Raw genomic sequence first — 21,019 nt, 5'->3', positions numbered from 1 at the left:
CGGCGGCGGCCGTGGCGGCGGGAAGCAGCGGGGCTGGGGTTCCAGGGGGAGCGGCCGCCGCCTCAGCAGCCACTTCGTCGTCCTCCTCGTCTTCGTCTTCGTCATCGTCCTCAGCCTCCTCCGGGCCGGCCCTGCTCCGGGTGGGCCCTGGCTTCGACGCGGCGCTGCAGGTCTCGGCCGCCATCGGCACCAACCTGCGCCGGTTCCGGGCAGTGTTTGGGGAGAGCGGCGGGGGAGGCGGCAGCGGAGAGGTAAGGGGGCGAGGAACCCCCAGGTCCGGGGTCTCGACCCTCTGTGGAGCCCCTCCCTTCCCCCATCCGGGCTTGAGGTGCTTCCCAATTTTGGAGTCATCCTGGGGTCCCCGACCAGGGGCAAAAGGCCCTGCCATTTGGGACCCCCCCCCCCCGCCATACCGGGCTGCGGATCCCCAGGCGCCCCTACCCCGGCGTTCAGACCCTTGTGGCTCGGGGCGTTTGCCTCCCACCCCGCCTTCCTCCCGCGGACCCTGCCCCAAATCCCTGGGCACAGACCCCCTTGCGGGGGTTTCCCATCCCGGGACTGAACCCCTCCTCCCTTTCACAGATTACCTCATCCGAGCCAGATTCCTCCCGCCCTCCCTTGCCAGAGACCTGATCCCGCCACATCCCCGCCTCCCTCGCTGGGCAGATGTGTTGCTCCTAGGGCAGTCTTCCTTTCGGACATCTCTCGGGTGGTGGCTTCACCCAGGGCCATGCTCTTCTCCTGGTCCTTGGGAAATCCTTGTCCCCTTGCGCACCTTGCCACCTAGCTTGCAAAAACCTGCCGAGCCTTCGCTCCATCCCTGGGCCAGGTCCTCACCTTGCCAGCCACTCCCCCTTCCCTCACCTCTCCTCCCAGCCCATTCCCACCTTCTGCACACCGGGTCCTCCAAGTCCCGCCCTACCCCAGGGGAAGCCTTTCCATCCTTGTCTGTCCTCACCTCTCCTGCGAAGGTAACTGTGCTGTCCTCCTGCATCCGTCTCTCCCTATCTTCCAGGACTCAGGTTCCTAGGCTGCTGGTGGCAGGGATTTTCCTTCACTCCACCCCTGCCCTCCTTTAGATGAAGGACCAGTGGTGTGCTACAGGGGAAATAGCCCTGTGCGTGGAGCAGAGCAGCTTTCCAGCATTCCCCTTGAGAGGAGCAGGCTTTCTCTTCCGCTCTCGAGAAAGGGGGCCCGGTGAGGGGTGATGTTTGTGGGGGGACTAGGGCAGCATCCTCCCAAGGGAAGCAGCTGCTCTCTTACCCCACCCACTGCGCCTGAGAGCTTGCAGCCTTCGGCCCTCGCTCCCTCCCGCCCTTCTTTTCTCGACATTTCATTATTGATCCACCTTTTCCTAGGCCAATCCTAGGGCTTGGAAGGGGTGGGGGAAAGCCGGGTTGGGGTGAGCGTAGATAAGGCACAGTTTTTACGTTAGTGTGGTGGCGGTGGTGGTTGCTTTGGGTTGGGAAAGAGGATGATTATGGAGCAAAGTTAGTCCTTAGAAGGACGTAAGGTTATTTGTGATTCCTATAGAGAATCCTAAGGTGGATGGGTGAAGGGTCAGGGCTTTATCCCTTCCCCGTTAGTAAACGGTTGTCCTGGGTGCTTTGATAAGCGTCATTCATCCTCCTTCAGCGAAAAGGAAAGTTGCCCTGGGAGGGGAAGTTGAGTTCAGGTTCAGCCAGTGGCGTTGCGCATTTGTTTTCCATCCGATGCAGAAGGGGCAGTTTGAATCGCAGGGGAGGGGGGGAGAATGGGATGGGGGATGCTAGGAGGAGGAAGAGCAGCTGCCGGGGGCTGAAGTGAAGGGGGGGTGGTAGGGGCTTGCTGCTCTGGAGTGCTCTTGATTGAAACAGAAAGGGAAAGATAACAACCAGTCGTTTCCTGCGTGCTCTGCCGTTGGTGCACGCAAAATATCCTGGGCAAACCCCTTGTTGCCCATTGTGTCCTGCACCCCTTTAGATTTAGCAAAAGATCCTGGGAAGATGGGGAGGGAGGAGATCCTAGGGACCCGGGAATTTTTTAGTTGTTAGTCTTCCTGCCTCCTTTTAAAAATTGTTTCTAAGGCAGCCCGCTGGGGAGACTGACAACAACCTGCCTTCTGACAGAGCCAGGAGGACATGATGGGGGCGTGTTCCTTGCTGTGTAGCTAGCTGCGGCAGTGCCCTTTCCCTGCCTCTCTCTGCTCTATCTCCACCTCCTTTTCCCAGCCTTCAGAAGGCAGCTGCAGTCGGCAGGGTTGTTTGAGACTATTTATTGGTTGCTGTAGATTATTATTTTTTTTTGAAAGGCCAATTCTGTATTTTTTAAGCTAACAACACAGATCCCATGTAGTTGGAGAACCAAAGGCCTCATACATGACAAAAAGACTGAACCGTTCAGGTTACTTGCATGGAGTTGGTGCTTAAATGTGAGTTGATTTTGCTTTTTTAAAAGATACAGCAGCGAAAAGAAAAAAAAGAGAGAGAATAGTCTTACATTGACATTTCATTTACCTGCTTATTTTCAAATTTGAGACTTGCCTGGTTATACGTAGAATTCTAGCCCCAATGTATATTTGAATATAAATAAGAAAGTCTACTAGGAGAAGTTGGTGTGCGTTAAGGGGATCCTGAAGAAACATTTTCTTGTTTGGCATGCTTATGTTTCTGTATTGAAGGACCATGTGTCACCGTCTAAATGCTTTTATCACCTATTGAAAAGCAAAGCTTTATGCTGACAGCTTCCAATCATAACTTTTCAAGAGACTGGTTAGAAAGAGAAACCTGGATTCAGGGACCTAATGTCTGGGCACCAGAATATTTTATCTGTTGGTCTTTGACAAATCACCTTTCAAGTTTTCATTGGGTGCTAAGAGTTTCTTATCTATTGGTATCATGAGAGGATTGTAAAATAGTGTTTATTTTGCCTTCACAGTGGTTTATAGTGTAAAATTTGTCAAGAAATTGCAATTATTAAGATTGCAGTAAGAGGACAGTCTTTTGCTTTAGAACTTTTGCCCAAATAGTATTTGCTATTTTACTATGAGAAGAGTGGTTGACTCCTTGCATTAGATTCCAGTATTTTTTCTGAACTGGGCTTGAATAAGCTATTGGTAAGCTTTTCATGTGGTAGTTTGAGGCTGTATAGAATAGACTAATGGTATGTGTTAGTGGTAAACCAGAGTGTTGATCTCTTATGGCCTGGTGGTTTTCAGCATAGAAACCAAGCATTTTGTTATATAGGTTCACATGTGAATAGTAAAGTTCCAAAGGGGAAGTTGAAGGCTTAACTCTGGGCCGACGTACAGAATTCTGAAGATTGCTTCTTAGAACTTGTTCATTCATACCTCTTAGCAAATCTTGTCTGGAATCCTGAAGAAGTGGCTAAATGACCCAAAATGATTCTAACCTCTTTAAATTGTGGTTTACACTAAGTGAATAATGACTAGAAATTTCCCATAATAAAACCTAAGTTAACTTCTAAAGCTAACTAGATGATAGAACTTTCAGATCACCCTGTCAGAACCTTGTTAGCCACAGGAGACCTGTCCTTCGTTGCCATTGGTACTTTGCTTTCCTCGTATAGTATTATTTCTGGTAACTACATAAAAGAGTTCCTTGGACCCCATTCTGATATAATGGGACTTTTCCAAATACATGTTTCTGGTCTCTTATTTGGGCTTTCTGTGTGACAGAATGTAGAACTGAAGGTTTACTGTCTACTGTATGGATTCTCAGAGGTCCATTTTTGCCTTTCTTTTTCTCTTCATAGAGTCAGGAGCCCACTTGTTAAGGCCTGCCTCAGGTGATACCTATAGTACTATGTTTGCCATCTAAATAAACAGCAAGGCAGCAGCATCTCTGTTGAATAGAATTTAGGCCTTTTAAACATAAATTTCAGAAACAGTTTACCAGCTTCCAGTCTTCACTGATTTCCTATGCCTCCCTTGTCACCCCTCAGAATGTTAAAAGCCAGTTTTTTTTCTTGATCTTAACACTGTAGATTTTAAGTATATGTGATGTTAAAACTGAATTACAACATTGATATGGCTTTGTTTTCATCTGAAGTTTCAGTTCAGTTCATGTGGCCTGAGGTAGGCTTTTTGGTTGGTTTTAGAAAAGATGGAGTCCTCTAACTGGAAGGTAGCTAGAAAGTGTGTGATTTTTTTTTTTCCTTTTAATTAGAAGAAATTTTAAAAAATATTAACCAGATGTATGGACCCAGAGAGCTGTTGCTCCTTCATTGCCTTCATAGCTAGTCCTGAGTGTGGCAGAAGGTGATAAAGCTGAGAGCACAGTGGAGTGGAGTCCACATCAGTGGGTGTAGGCTCAGCCCTCTGCCAGTAGCTGGTTAGGACACATGAGCAATTTACTTTTTTGTTTGTTTTGTTTTGAGACAGTGTCTCACTGTGTAGCCCCGACTCTCCTGGAACTCGATACGTAGACCAGGCTGGCTTTAAACTCAGAGGCAGGAGAGATCCCCCTGTCTCTGCCTCCCCAGTGCTGAGATTAAAGACATGCACCACCATGACCAGTAGGGCAATTCACTTTTAACCTTAAACTTCTTATCTATAAATGGAAAAGTTGTACAAAATAGCTCACACATCTGTCTTTTCTGATCCTTTATCTATTTCTTTGTATAATTATTGTTATTATTATTATTGACAAAGTCATGCTATATAACCCTGGATGGCCTGGAACTCCCTGTGAAGACCAGATTGGCCTTGAACCTGACAGTCCTACTGTCTTAGCTTTTCGAGTGCTGAGTATGCAGGCATGCACAACCACACTCAGCTCAGAATTTCTTTTTCTTTAATTAATTAATTAATTAATTTTATCTTATGTGTATGATTATATTGCTTGCGTGTATGTAAGTGCACCTGTGTCGTGCAGTGTCCATAGAGGACAGAAGAAGGTGTTGGATCCCTTGGAACTGGAGTTATGGATGGTCGTTAACTGCCATGTGGGTGCTGGGAATCAAACCTGGGTCTTCTGCAAGAGCAGCTAGTGGTCTTAACTGCTGAGCCAACTCTTCAGCCCCCAGAATTTCTTATTCTGAGTTTATTTCAAGAGCAAGAGTAAATGAGACTGGTGATTTTTAATCCCATTTAACTGTTGCTATTGTTAGGAGAACTCTCAACTTAATAGGAAAGTTCATCACGTGTGAATAAAACATAAGAACTTCCTAAAATTGATTTCATTTATAAGAAAAATAAAAATACTTTTTTAAAAATAAGAGGTGGGGGGCTAGCTATGTTGCTCAGGCTGATCTTGAACTTCTAGGCTCAAGCAATTCTTCTGCCTTAGCCTCCTGAGTTGCTGGGACCACTGTGCCTAGCTTGGAAATAAAATTTGAAACATAATTCTGAGTATCACTAGAACTCCAGCATTATCTGATGTTTAGAGACCCTCTTGTTAGGCTAAATTTGTTTTCACTCCTGTAATTTCCTGACTAACCTAATAGAAAGTTCAATCTGGATGGTTATATTCCTTTACGTATGTGAGCTTTTAAGTGAAAAGAAAAAACTCCAGCAGAAAATGTATGTATAAACCCAAAATAATGTATATCCTTTGAGGGAAGCAGTTGTTAGCATGTTCTGAAATGAAGTACTTTGGTTGGTACTGAACATTAGAAACAGGACTTTTCGTCTCTCACTGATCCCACTTTTCCTTCCAGTTATGTATCTCAAGGCACAGAGTCCTGGAGGAGGTGATTTACAACATAGTGAGTTACCTTCTGATTGGAAGGGAGAACACTCCCATGTTGACTTCTCATCTCCACTCACCTTGGCACTGTCCTTCCAGAGAGCAGCTGTGCAGACTGTACCAGTTGCCTCCCTTGCCCTGTGGCTAGAGGGGGTGGCAGCAGAACTTCTGCCTGCTCAGAGGCATAACAGACTGCAGTGCCTCTCTCTGGTTTGAGATTCGCTGTGTTTTAATTGTAGGCCTCTTAATTAAGATAGATCTTTGTGCCTGCCCACGTTCCACTAGTGTTTGGCACAGAACTTCAGCTTCCTTCTAGCATTTAACTGAAGGTCTTTACTCAGGCCTTTTGTGGGTGTCTTCTCTCCACTCTTCTGCCAAGGTGGAAAGCCCAGTGGCATGGGTTCTGAGGAAGGGGAAGCATTGTGACTATCACTGCATTAGTAGGAACCTTCTGGAGGAGTGCTGTGATGGAATCTTTCTTTGCAGGTTATTTTCTGGCATCATGCACCTACATTTCAATCAGATTCTTAACCCTGTAGGCACTAGTAAGAGAAAAGGTGCTAAAAAGTTTACAGTTATAAAGTACTTGCTTGGATTTATCAAGATTAGCTTATGAAATTTGAGGAATAAAGTCTCGTGTGATTTTTGTGGACTGGTAGGTTGTGAAGATAAATCAAAATGAAATTACTGATTACTCCTAAGTTATACCAGATTTTGAAACCGCTTTGAGATTTGAATTAACTTGTTTTTAAAATTACACATATTTTGTGTGCATGTATGTGTGTGCACACGTACATGTACACAGACACAAACACAGAAGGAGTGACATGTATGTAGAGGTCAGAGGACAACTTGCAGGAGTCAGCTCTCTTCTTCCACCAAGTGGGACCCAGGTTGTTATTTTGTCAGCAAGTACCTTTACCTGCTGAATTAGCTGGCCCTTGAATTAACTTTTTTTGACTAGAAAAAGACTTCAGAAGGTTCTAGAAATTGTTGAGCTAATTGTAGGTGCCAGTATTTGTTAAGGTTAAGAGCTGGCTGAGCTTCTATTATAGTTTCAGAATAAGCTAGAATAATTTTCTGTAAAAAGTAGTTCAACTTCAGTTTCCATTGTATTGGTGTAAAGTACAGCATATCCTTTATAGATCTGTATGTGGCATGCTAGAGGAAATGGGGAGTCTTTTATGGAGAAAAAAGAATCTTAAATCCTTTACCTGAACCCAGATGGTTTCATTGATCACATCATTATGAGGTAGGCAGACAAAGGCTATTTTGTTGTTGTTGTTATTGTCATTTATTTGGTTGTGAAGGCCTGAAAGAAGGAAGTACAGGATCTTTTATAGCATGCATTAAATAAAGCTGGAGGCCTGTGCTCTTATACCTGAGTGGGTGGTTTTATGGCCTAATTCCCTAATTGCTGGCATTTATGACAGTGTGGATGCTACTGGCTGAGGCAGATTATGCTGGGGAACAGGGAGAGAAAAGGGGCCCTTTTGTTAGCCTTTCATTTTCCCCTTCAATAAGGTCTCTGAGAAAGCCCTGAGGAAATGCTCAGACACTTGGACTAAGAGAATGACTTCCCATAAAATGGTTCTTTATGTTTTTTAAAGGGATGAATTGCTTTTCTTGACCTGTCCAGAGAAATCCATACCACCACTGTTAAATATTTCAATGAGCTTTTTACCTTGTCAGGTTACACACCTCCTGGGAAACCAACCATGAGACTGAAGCTACTACCTAACATTTGCTTTTTAAGACCAAGACATTGAAGATATTGTCCTGGGACTGGTAGTTAGATGATACAAGTTCCCTTGTAGAGCTAGTACAAAGCTTCCTGGAGGCCAAGCTTGGTTTAACTTTTAGATTGTTGAATATATCATTCCCAGTAAGTTTTAGCTTTAGGGAAACAGTTAACAGAGATATAATGTAAAAGTTATTTGGCAGTTTTCTTTACAGTGTGTGAAAATTCCCCTTTCCTTGAAATGAGTAGTTGTTTTTCTATTTGACAAATAGATTGGAGGGATTTCCCCAGATATATTACCTTTAATTATTGCTACAGCAAGACTTCATGAGACCAGTGGGGAGGGTCTATTTCACTGGTGTTTACTTCAGCGTTGGTGTTTCTTCCATATATTTTATCTGTTCTCTTCCATTTCTGGGTTTGTGTTCTGTTGGAATGCTTGTGGATGTCTTGGTGTCAACAGAAAGCTGTGAACCTTTAATGCCTGAACTGCTTGAAAGCTGTAACCCTCATTGCTCATGTGCTGTAGAAGCATCGTTTCATTTATTGCATCGGCATAACTTGGCTCTCTTGTCTTGAAATGGAAAAGTAATATGACTTGTGAGGAGTGGTTTTAGAGGAAAATTTTTCATTAGGCTCTCTTGAGCTTGGTTCTAAAAACTAGAGAGAGGTTAATCACATGTCTATAGTAAATGCCCTACTTCTAGAGCAATAAATATTGATATGTACCTGTATTCAGCTTTTGTCCATCCACAGAAACAAATTTTTGGCTAAAATACAATCCCTAGATTATTGCCTTTAATTATAAGCAGTAAAACTTTGTGGATAACATCTCTTTAAGCTTAGTTAATGAGGAAATCCTTTTGTAATCTCTCTGTCTGGGAGTTATTTGTGCATATATAAATGCCTTTACAAAGGAGCAATCTCATAATCTAATCTGGAATAATGTGAGATAAAAGAACACAGTAATTAGGTGTGCTAAGACTGATTGGATTTACACTGTCTGGGTTCAAATCTTAACTTAGCCATTTATTAGCTGAATGACCTTGCAGAGTTTAACTTCTCCATGCCTCAGTTTCTTCATTTGCAAATCAGGGGTAATCATGCGTCATAAGATTATTGTGAGGCTTAAGTGAGACTATGCATGCAAAGTATTTAGCACTTTGCTTAGCACGTGGGATGCCCTAGTTATTATTAGAATGAGAAATTGAAAGGATGTGAGAGCTGCAAAGCTTCTCATCATAACTGGATTCTTCATCACTTTGAGGTATACATGTATATGCGTGCATATACAAATCTGTTTGAGTGCTATGATCGACCCCCACCCTCCCAATGTGATGAATACTATGTCTTCAGAATGTTTTTTATTTTGCTCTGGATTTCAAGTTCATCACTAAGCTAGGTGGAACCAAACTGAAGGCCAGCTTCCTCTCTTAATAACAGTAGGTGCCATTCACATCCAGCTAAACATGATTAGAGGTAAGGCCAAAAAGAAGAGAGAGAACAAGGAAAGTTGACTTAGTGAGCTGGGGAATGGTCAGGACAAAGCAGCTACATTGATTGGGGTTGCTTCTCTTGGCCTTTATGACTAATGCTCCTAATCTAATCTTTTTATGTATGTAATCACTTGATGATCCCTTACAACAACTCAGGGTTCTTGGCCCCCAGGTTCAAATCCATTAATCTTTAATTGGTAACTATTTGCCATTTGTCCTCAAGCTTCAACTTGGGCAGAATCAATGTTACTCTACAGAGATCAGTGCGATTTACAATTTAATTATAGAGGAAATACTGAGTTGTAAATTACAAGTTCCGGGATTGGAACTTAACTTGAGAAATAACTGACTACAAGTAATGAAAAAATGGATTAAAATTTAAGAGTTACTAGTAGAGAGGATAGTATGCTTACGACTGAAAAATACTGAGACTGAAGAGATGGCCCAGCAGTTAAGAGCATTTGCTGCTCTTGCAGAGGACCCAAGTTTGGTTTCCAGCTCCCACATAGTGACTAACAACTGTCTGTTAACTCCAGTTCCAGGCTATCTCATGGCCTCTTCTGGCCTCTTTGGGCACTGCATGAATGTGGTGCACATATACACTTTCAGGCGTATATTCATGAATGTAAGATGAAAATTAATCTTTTTAAAAAAGAAAAATACAGTACCTCTGCAGTACTTCTCTTTAAAAAAATTTTTTTTAGAGTTCTGGGTGTGGTAGTGCACACCTTTAATCTCAGTATTCAGGAGGTGGGGGCAGGCAGATCTCTGCATTCAAGGCCAGCCTGGTCTACACAGTGAATTCTAGGCCAGCTGAGGCTACAGGGAGACCCTGTCTCAAAAAGAAAAAAAAAATTGGAACCAGTGAGATGGCTCAGTGGGTAAGGCTACCAAGTCTGATGATCTGAGTTTGATCCCCAGAATTTATATGGTAGAAGGAGAAAACCAACACCTGAAGATTGTCTTCTGACCTCCATGTGCATGCTGTGGTGTACACACACACCTGCACTCATGCACACACATCATATACATATATATACAAAATAAATAAATGTAACAAAGCTTTTTTTTTTTTTTTTTTTTTTTTTTTTTTTTTTGGTCTTTTTGAGGCAGGTTCGCCCCCAGCTGTCCTGTACCTCACTATGTAGCCCAGGCTGGCCTTGAACTTACAGAGATCCGCCTGCCTTTGCCTCCCAAGTGCTGGGACTACAGGTGTGCACCACCACACCCAGCACAAAGCATTATTTTTTTAAAAAGATATGCTTGCTAAACACTGAACACACCATTTTTTACAGGTGAAGAAACTGAGTCACGGGCAATAGTTTTCTTTGTCATGTGCCGAGTAGTGGGCAGAGCCAACATTCAAACCCTAACCTACATCTGCTTCAGAGTTTTCTTTTGGTCTCTGCAAAACACAGAAGTACTCTGTGTTTTGTTTTGTTTTGATCTGTTTTGTTTTGTTTTGTGGTGGGGGGAGGGGTCTTGTTGAGGCAGGGTCTCCTGTAGCCCCAGCTGGCCTGGAATTCACTATGTAGACCAGGCTGGCCTTGAACTCACAGAGGTCTGCCTGCCTCTGCCTCCCCAGTTTGCACTGTTTTGTGCAGTAAAACCCATAGTAAAGGGTCTTACTATGTAAGTTGCCCTGGCTGGCCTGGAATTTGTATAGTCTTTTCTCTTCCTCCCCATCCACTGGGTTTCTGAGTCCCCTCCAGTAGACTGTTGTGGTGTCTCTTCAGTCTGTCCCTGCTTCCCAGTTGCTACAGTTCTAGTTTAAATTTCCATTTGCTTTTTGTGAATTATTGTGGTACTTTCCTAATTGGACTCCCTGTCTTCCTTTTCACCCTATGCAATTTTGCCATTGCTTTCCTTAAAGATAGATCTTGTTTTGTCACTATTTCCTTAAACTCTTTGATATCTCACAAATATAGGATTTAAAATTCTCAGCCCTTCCTGGCTTACCTGGCCTGCATTTCTACATTTTGAACCTTATCTGCTAAAGACACATTCTTACTGCTTTGCTATACCTACATTGGACAGCGGAACTATTAGCGTTCTCCTTGGTCTTTGTGGACCTGCCTTTGTTCAGTTGCAGAGCCTCTTTGCCTGAGCCTTCCCTTCCTGGCCTGCCTCTGGCTTATTCAACTCATGGCTCAATTCAGTTCTTCCTGTCCCAGCTCTGCTATGAAGCATTCACACTGTCGTGAGTTGAAACTCAGTTTCTCCTTATCGCTGTCATTTTTTAAATTTTATTTTGTGCTTTACCCTCAATAACTTAGCTCAGGCTTCCTTTTGCTGTTAATACTTTATTTTTTAAAATAATTAAAAAAATTTTTTTTATTATTTTTGTTTTATGTGTATATTGCCTGCATGTTGGTAAGTGCACCCCTGTCATGCAATGCCGGTGGAGGTCAGAAGAGTTGGTCAGATCCCCTGGAACTGGAGTTACAGACAGTTGTTAGCTGCCATGTAGGTGCTGGGATTCAAACCCGGGTCCTCTGCAAGAACAATCAGTGTTCTCAACCACTGAGCCATCTCTCCAGCTCCTTGCTGTGAACACTTTTAAGGCATCTGTCTTTGTCCTATTAGTTTGTGATTCCCTAAAGACCTGGATGATTTCTAAGTTTTTATTTGTTTTATATTTACAGTTGTAACTTTTTGTGTAAAAGCTGATCAGTAACTACTTACCGAACTAAAAATGTGATGTATGTCAACTTTTAGGAATACTGCAAGGATTTATTACAGTAAGCTGGGAGAACTTGTACATGACTAGGTAATTTTGACTTTTTTGGGGGGGGGCATCTTTTTGAGACAGGGTCTCCCTGTAGCCCCAACTGTCCTGGAACGCACTATGTAGACCAGCCAAGGCCAGCCTTGAACTCACAGAAATCCTCCTGCCTCTGCCTCCTGAGTGCTGGGATTAAAGGCGTGTACCATCACACCATGCTAGGAAGGTGGATCTCTGTGAGTTCTGGCCAGCCAGGTCTACATAGTGAGTTCCAGGTCAGCTGGGGCTACAGGGAGACCCTGTCTCAAAAAGACCAAAAAAAAAAGACAATTATATGATTGGAAGTCAGTCCTGTGAGGAAAGATTGAGAGAATGAAGGGTTAGAAAACAACTTTTTGTTTTTTTTAATATTTTATTTATTATTTTTATTTTATGTGTATGAGTGTATTGCCTGCATGTATGTGAGTGCACCCGTATCATGCAATGCTGCGGAGGTCAGAAGAAGGCATCAGATGGTTCATAGACACCATGTGGGTGCTGGGAATCGAACCCGGGTCCTCTGCAAGAGCAGTCAGTGCTCTTAACCGCTGCACCATCTCTCAAGCCCCAAGAGACAGCTTTTAAGTCTTCAAAAATCATGAATGGATTCATTAGAAGGAATGGTAATAAGGTGTTTTCTAGGTCTACTGATTGATAACTAGAGTAAGAGAAAATAGTTTTAAACTGAAGCAAGAGGGGGTTATGTAAAGAACTTGTTGCTAATGATGGTTGTCATAGTGATGGTAAAAAGGCTACCAAAATAATCTTCTCTGGGAGTGAATTTTTGAAATACAATACTGCCAACATTAAAATGACCTCTATCTGCCTTCCCCTAGTGTGACTCAGTAAATATATAGTCTTACTCAGCTCCTCAAGGGCATGGATCAAGTTCCCTTATACTTTTTAATATTCCTCAAGGGGTTCTAGAGCCGCACTGGCTCCCCAAGAAGTATTTGATTTGAGTTGTCAACTTATGGCAATAATTAATTTTAGTAGTAACTTCCAGGGAAATATCTTTATGAAATAGTGATTTTTGTAGTGGTTTTATAGGAGAATAAAATCTTTAAGTGATGCTAAGAGATAAATTTTATTTTGTTTGGTTTTTTTTGTTGTTGTTGTTTTTGAGACAGGGTCTTGGTATGTAGCTTTGGCTGGCCTGGAACTCAGGATGTAGACCAGGCTGGCCTGAAACTCACAGAGATCCTCCTGCCTCTGCCTCCTGAGTGCTGGGATCAAAGGCGTGTGCCACCATACCTGGCAAGAGACAAATCTTGAACATTAAAAGAAACTAGGGTTGACAGAAAATGTGGTGGAAATATAGGGGATAAATACTTAGTTTTTGTGCCCATTTTTATTTATTTTAAATAGTTTATTATTTTTATTTTGTGTGTATGAGTGTATTGCCTGCATGTATGTGAGTGCACCTATGTCGTGCAATGCTGCGGAGGTCAGAAGAGGGCTTCGGATTCCCCTGGAACTAGAGTTAAGGACAGTTTGTAGCCGCCATGTGGGTGCTATAAATCGAACCGTGGTCTTCTGCAAGAGCAGTCAGTGCTCTTAACCACTGAGCCATCTCTCCAGCCCCTGTGCCCATTTTTAATTGTAGGTTAAAGAGATGTGTTTTAGAAAACCCCTTGTTAAGGTTAGCACTGCTTATGGATGGATTGTAACAGGTGCTTGCAAGCTGTTCCCAATCTAACATAAATTTGCTTCATGTGAATGAGTCTTATAAAACCCTCTGACCCTTGGCTTTTGAGTCTGTGTGGAGGGCTTGCATCACTCAGAATGAAACCCTTTAAGATATGTTGGGTTGCAGAAAGCATTTCCTGTACAGTCAGAATGAAAACTGTGAATTGGGATTATTCATCTAGATTACCAAAAGTCTGGGTAGAGTTAATACTAACACCAGCTGGTTTTCCCACCAACTCTCAGCTCCAAGACTTTGATTGGGTTATTGAAATGTTAGAAGTTTTGGGGGTTAGTACAGGAATTGGGTATGAATTCCTTTTAAAAATGAATTAATATTAAATTTATTTAAGGTTAATTACATATACTGATTATTTTCTAAGTTTCATCAAGTAAGTCATGTGTACTTTTTTGTTTTGCTTTGTTTTGTTTTTGAGACATGGTTTCCCTATAGTCCCAGCTGGCCTGAAACTTACTCAGTAGACCAGGCTGGCTTCGATCTCCCAGAGATCCACCTGCTTCTGCCTCCTGAGTGTTGGGATTAAAAGTATGTGCCACCATGCCCAGCCTAGTCATGTCCACTTTTAACCAGTCACTTAGTAGAATGACTCCAGTTCATAAAAGCAGGATTCTTCAGGAATTTTGCACATGATGGCAAAGTGAAGGGCAGAATGACCCTTCATGGTAAAATTGGCTGGCATCAGAAGCCGGAAATAGGGAGTAGAGCAGATTCATGCTTTTCCTGGAACTATTCATTGCTAGCCACACTGGTAGGAATTCTCACATCAGGAGAATGTAAAAGCAGAAACTAATTCTCTTACGATTTCTCTATTCTTCCTGATAGCTTCTACTTTCAGAGCAATTAAAACAAAACAAAACAGGGATTTTTTTTTTTTCCCCAGTAGGTTCATGCCACCTAATGTGAATGTCTCAAAACATGATAGTAAACTTCCAAATAGGGTGTGATCTCAACAAACAGCACTTGGGTTTTCAAAAGCTTCAGAACATGAATTCGCCAACTTTAATATTTGAACGTTAATTTCTTAAAAATAATGGGTCAGCAGAGAACTTGGCAGCTGAGTTGCTTTTCTAAAGGGGTGTGCACTTGTCATTTGTCTTCACATTGCTCCTTTGTGAAGAGATGGCCTGTTTACTTTAGAGGGAAGGAAGTTGTGGCTTCCTCGGTGTTACCCCAGTTGCTATTGGTCATTCAATAGCCCATGGTCCTAAAAGGAAAGATGAAACTTGGCCTTGCACCGAGATGAGAACAATAAGCCAGAAGAGGAGAACTGAAATTTTATAGTAGAAATGTGTAGTTGAGAGAGGAGCGTGGTAACTCATGCCTGTAGGCTCAGAAGGCTGAGTCAAGACGATTGCTGTTTAGTGAGTAGCTAGCCAGGACTACATAGCAAGCCTTCATCGCAAAAGAAGGAAAAAAGAAGACAACACACACATACACACACACAGAAAGAGAGAGAGAGAGAGAGACAGAGAGAGACAGCACACACACACACACACACACACACACACAGAAAGAGAGAGAGAGAGAGAGACAGAGAGAGACAGAATCTTACTTGAGGCTGTAGCTCAAACTGAAGTTAGCTGCTTCAAAGCTTCAAGTTGGTGTATAAAGGACCAAATCCTTATAAAAAGAATTGTTTCCCCAAATGAAGTTACTGTTTGTTTAATCTGGCAGCCTATAGATCTGGTTATTCTGTGATACTTCCCTGTTATGGAGGACTAAGCTTCATGATTGTGATCATTAACTTAATTTTCTACAGTGTGCCAGTTAGGTGGACTAATTTCTTCTTCTTTGCCAATCAGATAAACCAGTTCAAGCTTAGAAACTGAGAGTCCAAAATTGTACTTGATTTTCTGTTATTTGTTTTCTTGACACAGGGTCTCATGTAGCCTTGAACTCCTGATCCTCTTGCCTTTGCCTCCCAAGGGTTAGAATTATAGGCATGTGCCACCATGGTCATCCTTGATTATTTGTTTTTAATGATTCTGTAAAGTAATTTGGGTCTTTGCCAAGAATCTGAATAGCCTGCTATCTGAATAGGGTGCTCATTTTGCTGTTTTTGGTTTGTTTTTAAAAACAGATGAGCTATTTTATGACTTCCTCTCTCTGAAGCAGGCTGGGTAGACTCACCTGATTCATTGGCATAACTCTCTTGGGCACCCTTGCTCTTGATCTTGTTGACATGGAGTGGGCATAGAGGCATCATCTCTTCCTCTGATTGTAAAGAATATGGCATCTTTGTTTCTTTGACAGTTGCTAGGTAGAACTTAATTTGCGGGGGAGAGTATGTGTATGAGTGTATTGCCTGCATGTATATGAGTGCACCCATGTCATGCAATGCCATGGAGGTCAGAAGAGGGCTTCAGATTCCCCTGGAACTGGAGTTAAGGATGGTCCATAGCCATCATGTGGGTGCTAGAAATTGAACCCAGGTCCTCTGCAAGAGCAGTCAGTGCTCTTAACTGCTGAGCCATCTCTCCAGGCCCTTTTTTTGGTCTTTTTGAGACAGGTCTCCCTGTAGCCTCAGCTGTCCTGGAACTCACTTTGTAGGCCAGACTGGCTTTGGAACTCCCAAATATCTGCCTGCATCTGCCTTCCGAGTGCTGGGATTAAAGGCGTGCACCACCACGCCCAGCAGAACTGAATTTAAAATTGAAAACTGTAGTTCATTCTTGGATGGATAAAAAATAGTACTTTGTTATTGAAGAAGAGTGTATTATTCTCTATGCACTTTTTAATCTTAGGTGACCTTAGGTGTTCATGTTTTTCATTGTCAGTCAGAGATCTTATTTAAGAGACATGCATTCGTGGAGCTACAGAGATGGCCCAGCAGTTAAGAACACTGCTCTTGCAGAGGACCTAGGTTTGATTGCCAGCACCTACATAGTGGCTAACATCCATCTGTAACTCCAGTTCCAGGAGAATTTGACACCCTCTTCTGATGTCTGTAGGCATTGCATGACATGGGTGCACTTTACATACATGCAGGCAATACACTCATACACATAAAAAAATAAATTTAAAAAAAAGAAGTGCATTCAAACAACCACTGTCTCTTCAATGCACCAGTGACCAGAGGGAATTGGCCCTCATCCTGCCTATCCATTCACAAAAGCACTGTGATATCAGTTAAATAGCTATATGCATTTCCTTTTTTATTTTGAGACAAGCTGTCACTGTGTAACCCTTGTGGGCTAGGAACTCACTAGGTAGCTCAGGCTGGCCTTGAACTTGCAGTGATATTCCTGCCAGTGGTGCTGCACTGCCACTGCTTCTGCCTCTGCCTCTCACGTGCTGGAGTTCCTGGCCTGTGCCACCACACCTGGCTCTGTATACATTTAACTAGCTGAGTTTCAATTACCACTTTGGTTTAAGAAGTTTGCTTCTTGATATCTGTATGTTTGACTTACATTTGCTTAAGCATATATTTCCCCGTCGATTTCAGCATTATTTTTTATTTTGTGGTACTTGGGATCAAACCTAGGGCCCTATGCATGCTAGGCAAGCATTCTACTCATGTGTTATATCTCTAGCTTTCTTTTACTCTTTATATTTTTTGCTTCATGAGACAAGGTCCTACGTAGCTCAGGCTAACATCAACCTCTATGTGTAACCGAAGTTAACCTTTGACGCCTAATCCTCTGATCTCCACTATCTTCCTGCATCTACCTCCCAAATACTAGTACAAATGTACGGTAACCAAACCAGACTGTTTTTTTCTGAGACAGGGTCTTACTGAGTTGCCCAGACTGGCCTTGAATTTGAGATTCTCCCACCTCAACTTCCCAAGTAGCTGGGATGACAGGCCTACACCACTAGGCCCAGCTCAGGAACATTATTATTATTATTGTTTTTGTTTTGTTTTGTCGAGGCATGGTCTCACTATGTGGCCCTGGTTGGCCTAGAACTTACTATGTAGTCCAGGCTGGCCTCTAATTTACAGAAATCTACCAACCTCTACCTCCTGACTCCTGGGACTAGAGGTGTGTGTCACCACACCCTCCTAGGACTATTATTTTTATATTCCACTTAGAGAAATGGTTTATAGGGGTCACTACATTTTCGTCTTTTACAAATGATGGCACATGCATAGAGGTGCATCTTCCAGATGGTAGTTATAGGTACAGTTCTCTGCAAAGTAAAGATGGGCAGATTGGAAAGTCATTTTTCTTTTTTTTTAATATTATTATTTTTTTTACATGTATGAGTGTATTGACGGTATGTATGTGAGTGCACCTGTGTCGTATAATGCCGCAGAGGTCAGAAGAGGGCTTCAGATTCCCCTGGAACTGGAGGAGTTAAGGACGGTTCATAGCCATCATGTGGGTTCTGGGAATCGAACCCAGGTCCTCTGCAAGAGCAGTCGGTGCTCTTAACAGCTGAGCCATCTCTAGCCCTGGAAAAGTCATTTTTCAAAGAATGTCTTCTATGCTGCAGGCATGTGACCAAGTGCTGGGGTTTTAGCATTTAGCAAGCTCCTTCCCCCTGGGTCTTTCTATCGACTCTCTCTTTTTATTTATTTTTCTAATATTTTATTTATTATTTTTTATTTTATGTGTTTGAGTATATTTCTTGCATGTAGGTAGAGTGTGCCCATATTGTCCAATGCCCATGGAGGTCAGAAGAGAGTGTTGGATTTCCTGGAACTGGAATTAGGGACAGTTGTTAGCCACCATGTGGGTGATGGGAACTGAACCTGGGTCCTTTGCAAGAGCAGCCAGTTCTCTTAACCACTGAACCATCTTTCTAGTCCCTCTATTTTCTTTTTTTAAAAGCTCTGTTTAAATGTAGCATGATCTGGGTGTGATGGTGCACACCTGTAGTCTAGCATTTGGGAGGCAGAGACCAGCCTGGTCATCTACATAATGAGCTCCAGGCCAGCTGGGGCTACAGGGAGACCCTGTTTCAAAAAAAAAAGTAGCATGATTATAAGTAATAAAATAATCATAGTACTTTGCAAGGTACTTTAGAATTTGGTAATTTGAAAGTTTAAATTCTTTTTCTCGTCTTTTTGAGACAGGATCTCCCTGTAGACCAGTCTAGCCTCGAACTCGCAGAGATCCACCTGCTTCTACCTCTGGAGTGCTGGGACTAAAGGCGTGCACCACCACACCCAGCAAAGGTTGAAATTCTTTTTTTATTAATTTCTTTGGAACCTAGGATACTCAGGACTCTACATGCTGGACAAATGCTGTACCACTGAATTGTTATTATTTACTTTGAGAAAGGATTTTTTTTTAAAGACAGGGTTTCATATAACCAAGGATGGCCCGCAGATTAAGTTCTTGATCCTCCTGCCTCCATCTCCCAAGTATTAGGGTTAAAGGCATGTACCACTCTACCCTGCTTGGAGACAGGATCTTGTTAAGTTTCCCAGACTGGCCTATCCTCCTGCTTCAGCCTCCCAAATAACTGGGATTACAACAGCTGATATACTGATTCTTGACAGTTGTTTTATATACTGAGATTTAAAAATTTGGTGATTCAGTCTTTAAATCCCAGCACTCAGAAGGCAGAGGCAAGTGAATCTTTGTGAGTTCTGGACCACCCTGGTGTACACAGCAAGCTCCAGGCCAGCCAGGATACCTAGTGAGACTCTGTCTTAAAACAAAACAAAACAAAAACCTCAAAGTATTTGATAGCATTTCCCTTACAGTTAAAGGGAACTTGGTAATACTTCTGTGCCACTTTCTATAATCAAAGTGCTCCTTTCCTATCTAAGGCCATCCTTTCCACTTGCACTCTGGTCCAGCCCGTCTGATCAGAATGGTACCTGTCAACCCCTGTCTGGTGTAGGCAGTTTCTCCATTCATCACACTGTAAAAGTATCCATCTGAATATAATCCTTTAAAAAAAAAAAACCCTTGGCCCCTTTTCACCCCCTTTAAAGAAGTTTCACAACAAAGCTTCTTTAAAGCATAGTGTGTAATTACTGGCTCCACTTTCTCACCTCTCAAGCGCTCCTCAACCACTGCAATTGGGTTTTATCCCCAAGACTCTGCTGCAGTCGCTAGCTCTTATCAAGGGCCTCTTGGGCCTCTGTCTTGCCAGATTGAATAGACACGTCTTGGTACTCATCCTATTAAATCTTTTGGCAGCATCTGAAACAGCTAACCATTCCCTTTACTCTTTTCTTGGACTCTGTAACACTATACTCACCAGTTTTCCTTAACTCATTGGTTATTAATTTTCAGTTTTCTACATGTCCTTCCTCGTCCACTGAGCCTAGATGTAGCAGCACCCAGCAGTCCACCTTTGGCTGTGTTCTCTGTCTTCCTAGGTTATTTCTAGGCTCTACCTGTATGCTGAGAACTACTGAATAAAATTTTGTAATTCTGGCAATTTTGTGGTGTTCCAGACTTATATAATCAACTACATATTTGCTTTCCATTTAGATCATAGTAATAAGTGTGGCCAACAATTACTGAGCGTTTATTGTGGACCAGACTGTATTGTGACACTGCATATGTACTATCTCACCTAATCTTCATGACCACTCTATGAAGTGCCACTGTTTCCAGTTTATAACAAAGAAATAGTTAGGCATTGAAGCATTTGCTTATCTGATAGATATTTTTCACTAGCCATGTCCCAAAAGTCTTGATTTTCCCCCTCAAACTTTTGCCATTCCCAGTCGCTGTTTTGGAATGACTATATACCCAGTTGCTCAGGCCTAAAACTTCCTAAGAATTATCACAAAGCTAAACTATCAGTAAATTCTATCTGGATTGCATCAAACATATACTTGAATTGCCAATGTCCTCTCATCGACTCCTCCCCAAATCCTAGACTGTCCCTTACAGTCTCTTGTCTAGCCTGCTCTCTCATTCTTCCCTCACAGTGTGTGTTCTTCACACAGCAGCTGTGAATTCCAGTATGGGACCATATTATTTATTCACATTAAGCCTGGTGGTGTCTGCCATGACTGGTAGAATAAACCCAGATTCTTATGGCCTGAAGTGGGATGGCGTCGGGTCCAGGATGTTTTTCATCACCACCCTCCTCATACCTTCTGCTGCAGAGCTGCACTGACCTGTCTGCCGTATACACTGCACTTGTTGCTGTCTCTGGGCTTTTGCCATTTCTATTGGGCCACTGTTATATTGAGGCCTTTATGTTTATCTCTGCAAATGCCAGATGCTCTCTGTTGTAGTATAGGAACCATACACAGTACATAAATGAATGAGATGCTTTGTGCCAATAAAATTTTATTTTGAGGGGACTGGAGCTATAACTCAGTGGTTAAGAGCACAGACTGCTCTTGCAGAGAGTTTAGTTTCCAGCACCCTCATGGTGGCTAACAGTCACCTGTAACTCCAGTTCCAGGGCATTCAAAACCTTCTTCTGACCTCCGCAGGCATTCATACACAGTACATAAATGAATGAGATGCTTTGTGCCAATAAAATTTTATTTTGAGGGGACTGGAGCTATAACTCAGTGGTTAAGAGCACAGACTGCTCTTGCAGAGAGTTTAGTTTCCAGCACCCTCATGGTGGCTAACAGTCACCTGTAACTCCAGTTCCAGGGCATTCAAAACCTTCTTCTGACCTCCGCAGGCATTGCACACACATGGTGCACACTTGAATGCAGGCAAAGTACATATATATATATATATATATATA

At 42.6% G+C, this 21,019-nt stretch overlaps 1 protein-coding gene across 4 annotated transcripts in view; it reads left to right on the top strand.

Moving 5' to 3' along the window:
• Positions 1–6: 6 nt before the first annotated feature.
• Positions 7–21,019, top strand: part of Kmt2a (lysine methyltransferase 2A) — a 99,096-nt gene continuing 78,083 nt past the window's right edge. For 3 of the 4 annotated variants that reach the window (XM_029554958.1, XM_017802669.2, XM_029554957.1), the window contains exons 1-2: positions 7–251; positions 2,312–2,410. The gene's annotated coding sequence lies outside the window, so the exon portion shown is untranslated. The remainder of the gene's footprint in view (positions 252–2,311; positions 2,411–21,019) is intronic. The other variant, XM_029554959.1, reaches the window with a different exon arrangement.

The sequence above is a fragment of the Nannospalax galili genome, unplaced genomic scaffold, assembly GCF_000622305.1.
Source record: "Nannospalax galili isolate Female #2095 unplaced genomic scaffold, S.galili_v1.0 scaffold265, whole genome shotgun sequence".
Taxonomy (NCBI): Eukaryota; Metazoa; Chordata; class Mammalia; order Rodentia; family Spalacidae; genus Nannospalax; species Nannospalax galili.
Note: the sequence above shows the minus strand (reverse complement) of the source record. Positions and strands in the feature narration are given on the sequence as shown.